This window comes from Phaseolus vulgaris, chromosome 8 (genome assembly GCF_051622355.1).
Source record: "Phaseolus vulgaris cultivar YP4 chromosome 8, ASM5162235v1, whole genome shotgun sequence".
Classification (NCBI taxonomy): domain Eukaryota; kingdom Viridiplantae; phylum Streptophyta; class Magnoliopsida; order Fabales; family Fabaceae; genus Phaseolus; species Phaseolus vulgaris.
In genome coordinates, this window is record NC_143505.1 from 24879449 (window position 1) to 24888372 (window position 8924).

At 37.6% G+C, this 8924-nt stretch overlaps 1 pseudogene; it reads left to right on the forward strand.

Moving 5' to 3' along the window:
• The first annotated feature begins 1246 nt into the window (after positions 1-1246).
• Positions 1247-3711, forward strand: LOC150025531 (uncharacterized; annotated as a pseudogene).
• Positions 3712-8924: the final 5213 nt, after the last annotated feature.

An 8924-nucleotide genomic window follows, 5' to 3' on the forward strand; every position in this document is an offset into this window, starting at 1 on the left:
ACACATTATTTTTGTTGGTGGTTCTGTGACCTAACTTGAGCGTCGGAGTGCAAATGGCCGCTAGAGGCGCCGTCTGTGTGTTTTGCAGGTTGCGTTTGAAGTTCCCGGAGAAGGTTCTAAGAGTATTCTTGCATATAGCACAGTTACCATAGGCGGGGTAAGGAAGCGACAAAGCAATTCCTCCACGTTGGAGTTGGCGGCAGGATCAATTATTATTATTATTATTATTATTATTATTATTATTATTATATCTTATCATTAGTTTATTAATTTAATACCTGACTTTCAATATTTCTTGTCTATATTTTTTATAATTGAATTTAAAGGCTAATTTGTCTGCTCTCAAAAGATTAGTTATTCTTTGATGGTGGAAGCCAAAATATTTTTTTTGGAAAAAAATTATATTCTTCATTATCTAATATATTTGATATTAAGAAGTTTTTAAAGATAAATTTTTATTTGAGAAGTGAAGTTATTCTTTAATAGTGTCTATTGAAAAGGTGAATACATAGTAAATAAGAATAATTAAAAAATTAATTAAAATATGTATTATAATAGTCGTGTATGATAAAGCAGTACCACTCATTATTGGATGGAGAAATGTAAAGAATAAAAAGAAAGATGGTGTTGGAGAGAGATAGTGAGGACTGAGGTTTTGGGAGTTTGGATTGATTTTTTTTTAGTTTTTATCTCTTTTTCTCTCTCATTGCTTTTGTTTTATTCTTAGTTTGTAAATATTAAATATCATTGACGTGAGAAGTTTAACCATTGGAATGAATATTTATGTAATATTAATCTATTCAAAGTTTTAATATTTATTGTAAAAATTGAATTATAATGTAAAAAATAATGCATAATGTATCGATTATTTTATTTTATTTATTTATTTATGGTCATTTCAAATTTTTTATGAATTCATTTATTTGCACTTGTATTTTTAATTATGTTATTTTTGTTATTGTGTATAATATGTGGTTTAAATGTTTTTTATGGTTATGATTTATTTATAAATTTTAATTAGAGACCTATTTAAAAAAAAAGAAATTAATAATGGAAATGTTATTCTGCATACTTCTTTTGTTAGGTGGTCTTTAGGTTAGTGTGACCACCTAGGTTAGGAAGAGCCTTGAAAATGTTTAAATGTTTTGTAGGTAGATAAATGATGTTTTATGCATATGTCCCGATTTCAGTTCAAAGGGGAGTTAATGATTTTTAATTGGACTTTGGAAGGGTGTGTTGTTGGGTCATGATACATTTGGTAATGAACATGCAGAATAATGGATTGAGGCTGGATGTATGACATGATTGATCCTTCAAGGAGACTTAGGCAAATGAGGATAACTTACCTGATGCTTCAAGCAGCCATGGTCAAAGCAGTGTTGATCGGTTTGAGTTATTAAACGATATGGTGAATGATGCATATATGCATGTAGCAAATATAACAACTTCTTATTAGAACTTGGACAATGACAGAATGTTTGAAGATCCCCTAATGCAGAGACATAGAAGTTTTATGATATGTTAGCATGTGCAAACGAACCCATTTATGATGGAGCAACCGAGTCAAGATTATCAATAGCCATTCGGCTTCTGGCTGCTAGAACCAATTGGCATGCTCCCGAGAAGTGTTTAGATTTCATAAAAATGTTAAATGATGTAGTTCCAAAACAAAATTTCCTACCGAAGAATTACTATGAGGCAAAAAGAGTTGTGTCTATTCTTTGGTTGAAGGCTGGAAAGATTGATTGTTGTGAAGCAGGATGCATGTTATATTACAAGGATGACATTGAGTTAACTGAATGCAAATTTTGTGGTCTTCCAAGGTATTTTCCTCTGAAGGGTCAAAAGAGAAGATACACAAATGTGCCAATCAAAAGAATGTTTTATTTGCCAATCATACCAAGATTACAAAGACTGTATACATCAATGGAATCTACAAGCCAAATGAGATGGCATTTTGAAAATAAAAATGATGATGGTCTATTGAGACATCCATGTGATGGGAAAGCCTGGAAACACTTTGATAGGGTATACCCAGATTTTGTTGCTGACCCACGTCATGTAAGATTAGGTTTATGTTCAGATGGGTTCACTCCTTACATCCAAGCTTCAACATCTTCGTATTCTTGTTGGCCTGTATTTGTGACTCCTTATAACCTACCCCCTGAAATGTGTATGACTAAACCATACATGTTTCTAACTTCTATTATACCTGGTCCAAGTAACCCAACCAAAAAAATTGATGTGTACTTGCAACCTTTTATTGCTGAGCTCCAACAATTGTGGAATGAGGGCGTTTTAACCTACAATATCTCTAGTAAAGAGAACTTTCTCATGCAAGCTTGCTTGATGTGGACAATCAATGATTTTCTAGCATATGACATGTTGTCTGGATGGGGAACTAAAGGTAAGTTAGCATGTCCTTATTGTATGAAGGACACAAAAGCTTTCACATTGAAACACGAGGGAAAAAGTTCTTGGTTTGACTGTTATCGGCGATTCATGAGAATTCAGGAGAATTCATAAGAGGTTCCTCAAAAACAAAGTTGAACTGGATGATCCAGCTTATTTGTTGAATGAGGAGCAATTATGGGAGTTTCTTTGTGACTTTTCGAGTGTAATTGATGGTCCATTTGAAACAGTGCATGGCTATGGACAATATCATAATTGGACAAAAAGATCCATATTCTGGGATCTTCCATATTGGAAATACAATTTGTTAAGACATAACCTTGATGTGATGCACATAGAAAAGAACTTTTTCGAAAATGTCTTTAACACTGTCATGGATGTTAAGGGTAAAACCAAAGATAATGAAAAGGCAAGAATGGATGTCGCTGAATATTGTTTACGTGGAGACTTGGAGTTGGTGTAATAACAAAACGGGAAGTTAACAAAGCCAAAAGCTAATTACACGTTCACAACCAATGATGCAAAAGAAATTTACAAATGGATAATTGAGCTAAAGATGTCGAATGGTTATGCCTCTAACATTGCAAGGTGTGCTAATCCTGACAAACGAAATTTGCATGATTGTCACGTTTTCATGGAGTGTTTACTCCCAATTGCATTTCGGTCATTACCTGAATTTGTGTGGACTGCACTTGCTGAAATAAGTCGATCTTTTAGAGATTTATGTTCAAATACATTGAGGATGGATGATTTAGTTCGAATGCAAGAAAATATATCCATCATCTTATGTAAGTTAGAACGAATCTTCCCACCAGACTCTTTTGATTCAATGGAACACCTTGTTATTCATCTTCCTATGGAAGCAATCCTTGGAGGTCCAGTTCAATACCGATGAATGTATCCTTTTGAAAGGTACAAACATGTAATTATTTTCAATGTTAACCATTCAATTATAAACATGTAATTCTTCTTTGTTCTAGGATGATGAGAGATGCAAAGCGATCAGTTGGTAATTTGGCAAGGGTCGAAGGTTCAATTTGTGCATTCTACTTACATAGGGAGGTCACATATTTTTGCTCTCATTATTTTGAATCAGATAGTTTGTTGTCAAACACAACTTTGAGAAATGACCCTCGAGTTAGTTCAAAAGAGGATGACGAATCAACATTCTCAATATTGAAAAAATGTGGACGACCTAGTGGTTCAAACAAACATTATTATTTGAGTGATGATGAATTTCGTTTTGTGCATGTTCATATTCTCATCAATTGCAATGAGGTGAAACCAATTCTGGAGTAAGTTAAATATTCTCTAATTTGAAATCTTTTTTTGGTTATAAGTGATTGTATTCAATTGGTAATGACATGTTTTTTAAGATTGTTTTTACAAGTTTACTCCAACAACAACCAAGAACCTTCCACTATCATACACAAGTACTTTCCTGAATGGTTCAAGAATTATGTAAGTGTAATGTCTTATTGTAAAAGCTTATATTTCATTACTTTTTCACAAATTCATATCAATGGTGAATAATGTATAGGTTGCTGATGAAAGGAATGGGGTACTAGACCAAAACATGAAAGCACTAGCTTGGGGTCCAAATTCATGTGCAACAGAATGGAACATTTACTTTGTTAATGGTTATCAGTTTCATACAAAGACATGGGGTGAAGCCAAAAAGACCATCAATTTTGGGGTGCATGTCAAAGGGGTCACAAAAAATGGACAAGATGACTTCTATGGCGTAATCCAACATATTTATGAATTGAAATATGTTGGAATAACTAAGAAGATTCCTATTTTCTATTGTGAATGGTTTGATCCTAGAATGGATGTTGGGACTAGAGTTAATCCCACATATAATCTTGTAGAAATTAAAATGAGTGGAAGATACATTCCCTATGATCCCTTCATCCTGTCCCAAAAAGCCAGACAGGTTTCCTATGTCCCTTATCCAAAGATATGTAAGAACTTTCGTGGGTGGTGTGTGGTCATCGCAACAAAACCTCGAGGTTATGTCGAAGTTGACCATATACCAAATGAATTACCGTATCAAGTTGATGAAATGTCACATGTCTTACCAATTATAACAATTGAACTTGTAGAAGCCTTAGTTGACACCTCCATTTTGCAGGTAGTTGATGACAATGATATCCAACCATCACACGATGAAGAGGATGAAAATCTTAACCAATCAACCTCAGATAATGAGGAAGAAGATTCAGACTTTGATAAAATGGATGACTAATGTATATATAAATTGTTTCTAACATGTTATTATCAATATTGACACTCTTACAAAATTGATGATATATATATATTTTTTTTTTGTAACAGGAATGGTCAGGACTAGGGGTAAAGATGGCTCGGTGCTCAGATGTGGCAATGTACAACGTGGAGTTTCCACATCGATGCATGGCCATCTAGCAGTAGAGCTTGGAAACATCCCATATTCATCCTCCTTCCCCAAAGCTAACGGTAAGAAAAGTATTCCATATCCCTCCACCCCTTCATCCTCCTTCCTTTCATCGTCCACCCCCTCTTCTTATACACCCTCTTCATCGAGTGAGCAACACCCATTTGATCGGTCATCTTTGTTATGCACAACTTCAGTTCCTCCTATCGCTGTTAGGGAACATGTTTTACCACGACCTATTGATGAGAATCAAATAAAGGAGGCTTTTATTAAGGGAGGAAGAGGACATCCACCCTCACATTTGAAGTTCTTCCTTCTAGTCTTCTCAAAATTAAAAGAAGACATAAAATAAAGTAAGGATCAAGCCTAAAGCCAAAGAAGTCTACAAGCCGTCAAAGAATGGGCTTCAAATAAATATCTCTCTTTATAGTTTCTTTTATAAAATGTAGAATGTTTAAATATATAGTTTTTAGGAAAGTGCTTAGAGGGAAACCTTAGATACCTCTTTTGTAAAAGCATCTTTAGGCATTAGTTTAGAATTTTCTAGAAGGTGACTCTTCATGCTTCACTTTAGGTGCTAGAAGTGAGTAGCATGCAAAGGACTTTTGGTTAGCTTGTTTTGTAAGCTTCATGACCAGACCTTGCTCCTATAAAAGGAGGGCTTAGGTCCTTCATAATGCAGATTTGGAAATTGTAATAGAGAAACTCTACTCAAATTGAGAGAGAATTGTGAGAACTTTGTCTTCTCCTACACCTTGTCTTATCTTGAGTGCCTTGGTTCTCTCAAGTGGCGGCTTCCCACACTTATCTTGGAGCATTCATACTTCAAGTGGCGTGTTCATCAACCAAGTTCTTCAACCACATAAGTCTTCTCTCTTTTCCATCTAGTTCTTCCATTTCCATGTGCATATGAACTCCAAAACAAGTGTAGTTTCTTTTAATTGGTTCATCTTCCTTTTCTTACACTTTTGTTCGGTTCTTTTCAATTTCTCACTGTTTTAATTCGGTTCAGTAGCTTCTTTTCATGTTTTGTTCGGTTCAATTGCTTTCTTTAGAGTTTCAATCGGTTCATTTACTTTCTTGTTCAATTTAATCGGTTCAATTGGCAAGAAATGGATTCCATGTGAGTTTGGTGTTTGGTGCAAGTTTTGGTGAGTTCTTGAAACATAGAACATTTATCCATCTCTATAAAAGTGCCTATTCAATCTCCAACTCAAGTTGATTCCATAAAATGTCAAAGAATCATCTATATCTTGCTATTGGATGATGTGATTCCAATAGCAAGATATAGATGATTCTTTGACATTTTATGGAATCAACTTGAGTTGGAGAATGAATAGGCACTTTTAATAGAAATGGATTAATGTTCTATGTTTCAAGAACTCACCAAAACTTGCACCAAACACCAAACTCACATGGAAGACCCATTTCTTGCCAATTGAACCGATTAAATTGAACAAGAAAGTAAATGAACCGATTGAAACTCTAAAGAAAGCAATTGAACCAAACAAAACATGAAAAGGAGCTACTGAACTGAATTAAAACAGTAAGAAATTGAAAAGAACCGAACAAAAGTGCAAGAAAAGGAAGATGAACCGAATAAAAGAAACTACACTTGTTTTAGAGTTCATATGGACATGGAAATGGAAGAACTAAATGGAAAAGAGAGGAAACTTATGTGGATGAAGAACTTGATTGATGAACACGCCACTTGAAGTGTGATTGCTCCAAGATAAGTGTGAATTGCCGCCACTTGAGGGAACCAAGGCTCTCAAGATGAGACTAGGAAGAGGAGAAATCAAATCTCACTCACTCAATCACCAAATTGGGAGAGTTTCTTTACTACAAATTCCAAATCTGCATTATGAAGGACCTAAGCCCTCCTTTTATAGGAGCAAGGGCTGGTCATGAAGCTTACAAAACAAGCTAACCAAAAGCCCCTTGCATGCTACTCACTTCTAGCACCTAAAGTGAAGCATGAAGAGTCACCTTCTAGAAAATTCTAAACTAATGTCTAAAGATGCTTTTACAAAAGAGGTATCTAAGGTTTCCCTCTAAGCACCTTCCTAAAAACTATATATTTAAGCATTCTACATTTTATAAAAGAAACTATAAAGAGAGATATTTATTTGAAGCCCATTCTTTGACGGCTTGTAGACTTCTTTGGCTTTAGGCTTGATCCTTACTTTATTTTATGTCTTCTTTTAATTTTGAGAAGACTAGAAGGAAGAACTTCAAATGGGAGGGTGGATGTCCTCTTCCTCCCTTAATAAAAGCCTCCTTTATTTGATTCTCATCATACTCCTCGAGTTGGAGAGAATTCGTCCACGAATTCTGAAACCCTGCATATAACAAAGTCAGTTTAGTTTTACAATTAAAAGTGGAAGAAAAATGTAAACATGACTTATCATTTGTAAACAATGGGAGTTCAGAAAAGGAGGTTCTATAAATCGACCAAGTTAGAAAAATTTGTTTGGGAATGATGATATCTTTTGGAAAAAGACCTCTTAAATGGTGAAAACCATTAGGATGTATGAAATCATCCCTAACACTTTTTAACCAAGATGGTGTTGAAATAGAAACCTTAGGTAATGAAAAAGATAAGGAAGGAAAACACCTTGGAGGTGAAAGGATAAGACTCATGTACCGTCCCGTATCAGGGCGTTGACTAAGTCAAAGTCAACGACTGGAAAGTCAAAGTCAACTTAAGGTGTCGCCCAGGTGTAGAGACGCCAGGAGGAAGCGTCGCCAAGATAGGACCAGGCGTCGCCAAGGCAAGGCGTCGCCTGGGTGAAGGCGTCACCTAGCCAGGGCGTGGCCAGATCAAACAAGTGTAAAGGTAAGGCAATCACAGTATGGTTCCCCGATACCCATGGGTAGGAAATACCATGGAGGGAGCGACGCCGTGGGAAGCCTCAGGACCCGATATCTCGGGAAAGGGGTAAAGAGAAGGAAAAGGTGGCTTCAAGGCCATAGTGATAGTACCAGTGAAGGGCAGCCTGACTCGTGAAGTACCCCTGCCGCCCCAGAGACGCCTTCGGGACAGATACGACCCAAGAGGAAGGTCACGCCCAGGATAACCGGGTGCAGGGTGCGAGAGGAAGGTAGATACGCTCTCAGAGTAAGTGGCTAGATACTTGGGGGCATGAGTTGGCACCCAAAAAGCCACCCCTAGCGCAGTAGCACTCCCAGTCAGGAGGACCCACACGCAGAAACGTCCCCAGATGGGCAGAAACGCCCCCAGATGGGGTCATGGCGTCGTGAGGCCCTCCACGTGTATGACAGCAATGCCGGAATAGAAACACCCTCTAGTCAGGTGCCAGGTAATTAAAGATATTCAATGTAGTTTCCCTTTCGAGCATTCAGGTACTATTAGGGCTCCCGAGCGTTTCAACGTCTTAAATGCGCTACGTTTCGTAATTAAGCGCTTTAATGAGTGCGTTACGTTTTGAGATTAAAAGCGCTTTAAGGTGCTTTAAATGTTGGGGCAGTTTAAATAGCGCTGGGAATGTCGGAAAAAGGGTTGGAACTTTTGGCAAACTTACGAGAAACGCTTTGGTTGCTTGCCCGTGCTTTAAGGTTACGTACAAGTGACTGGAGAATATTTTTGCCAAAAGGAGACAACACACACACAGATACAGAGTTCTTTACCACCTTCAGAGTGCCACACGCGGTGCTCCGATACGTGGGTGGACAGTTTTTGGTGTTTCTTGCTGGCTGACTTGAGCGTCGGAGTGCAAACGGCCGCTAGGGCGCCTCTTTGTCCTCTTTTTTTTGCAGGAATTCGCAGGCAATCAGTGGGAAGGAGTCCTTAGCTGACGGTTAAGGCCACGCACGAAGACGTCCCGGTCAACCGGACGGAACATTTGGCGCCCACCGTGGGGCCGATTTAAAACATCAGTCCCATCACAAGTTCGAGGAGAATTTACCAAGCTACGGTAACGTTGAAGCAGGTTGGAGTGACGATGGCCCCCTCCAGACGAAGAGCAGCGCGCGCAGCCCCAGCAGACCTATCCATGCAGCAGGTCCTGGAAATAATGAGGGGACTGCAGCAGGACATGGCGGATTCGAAGATGGAGCAGGAGCGCATGCAGGC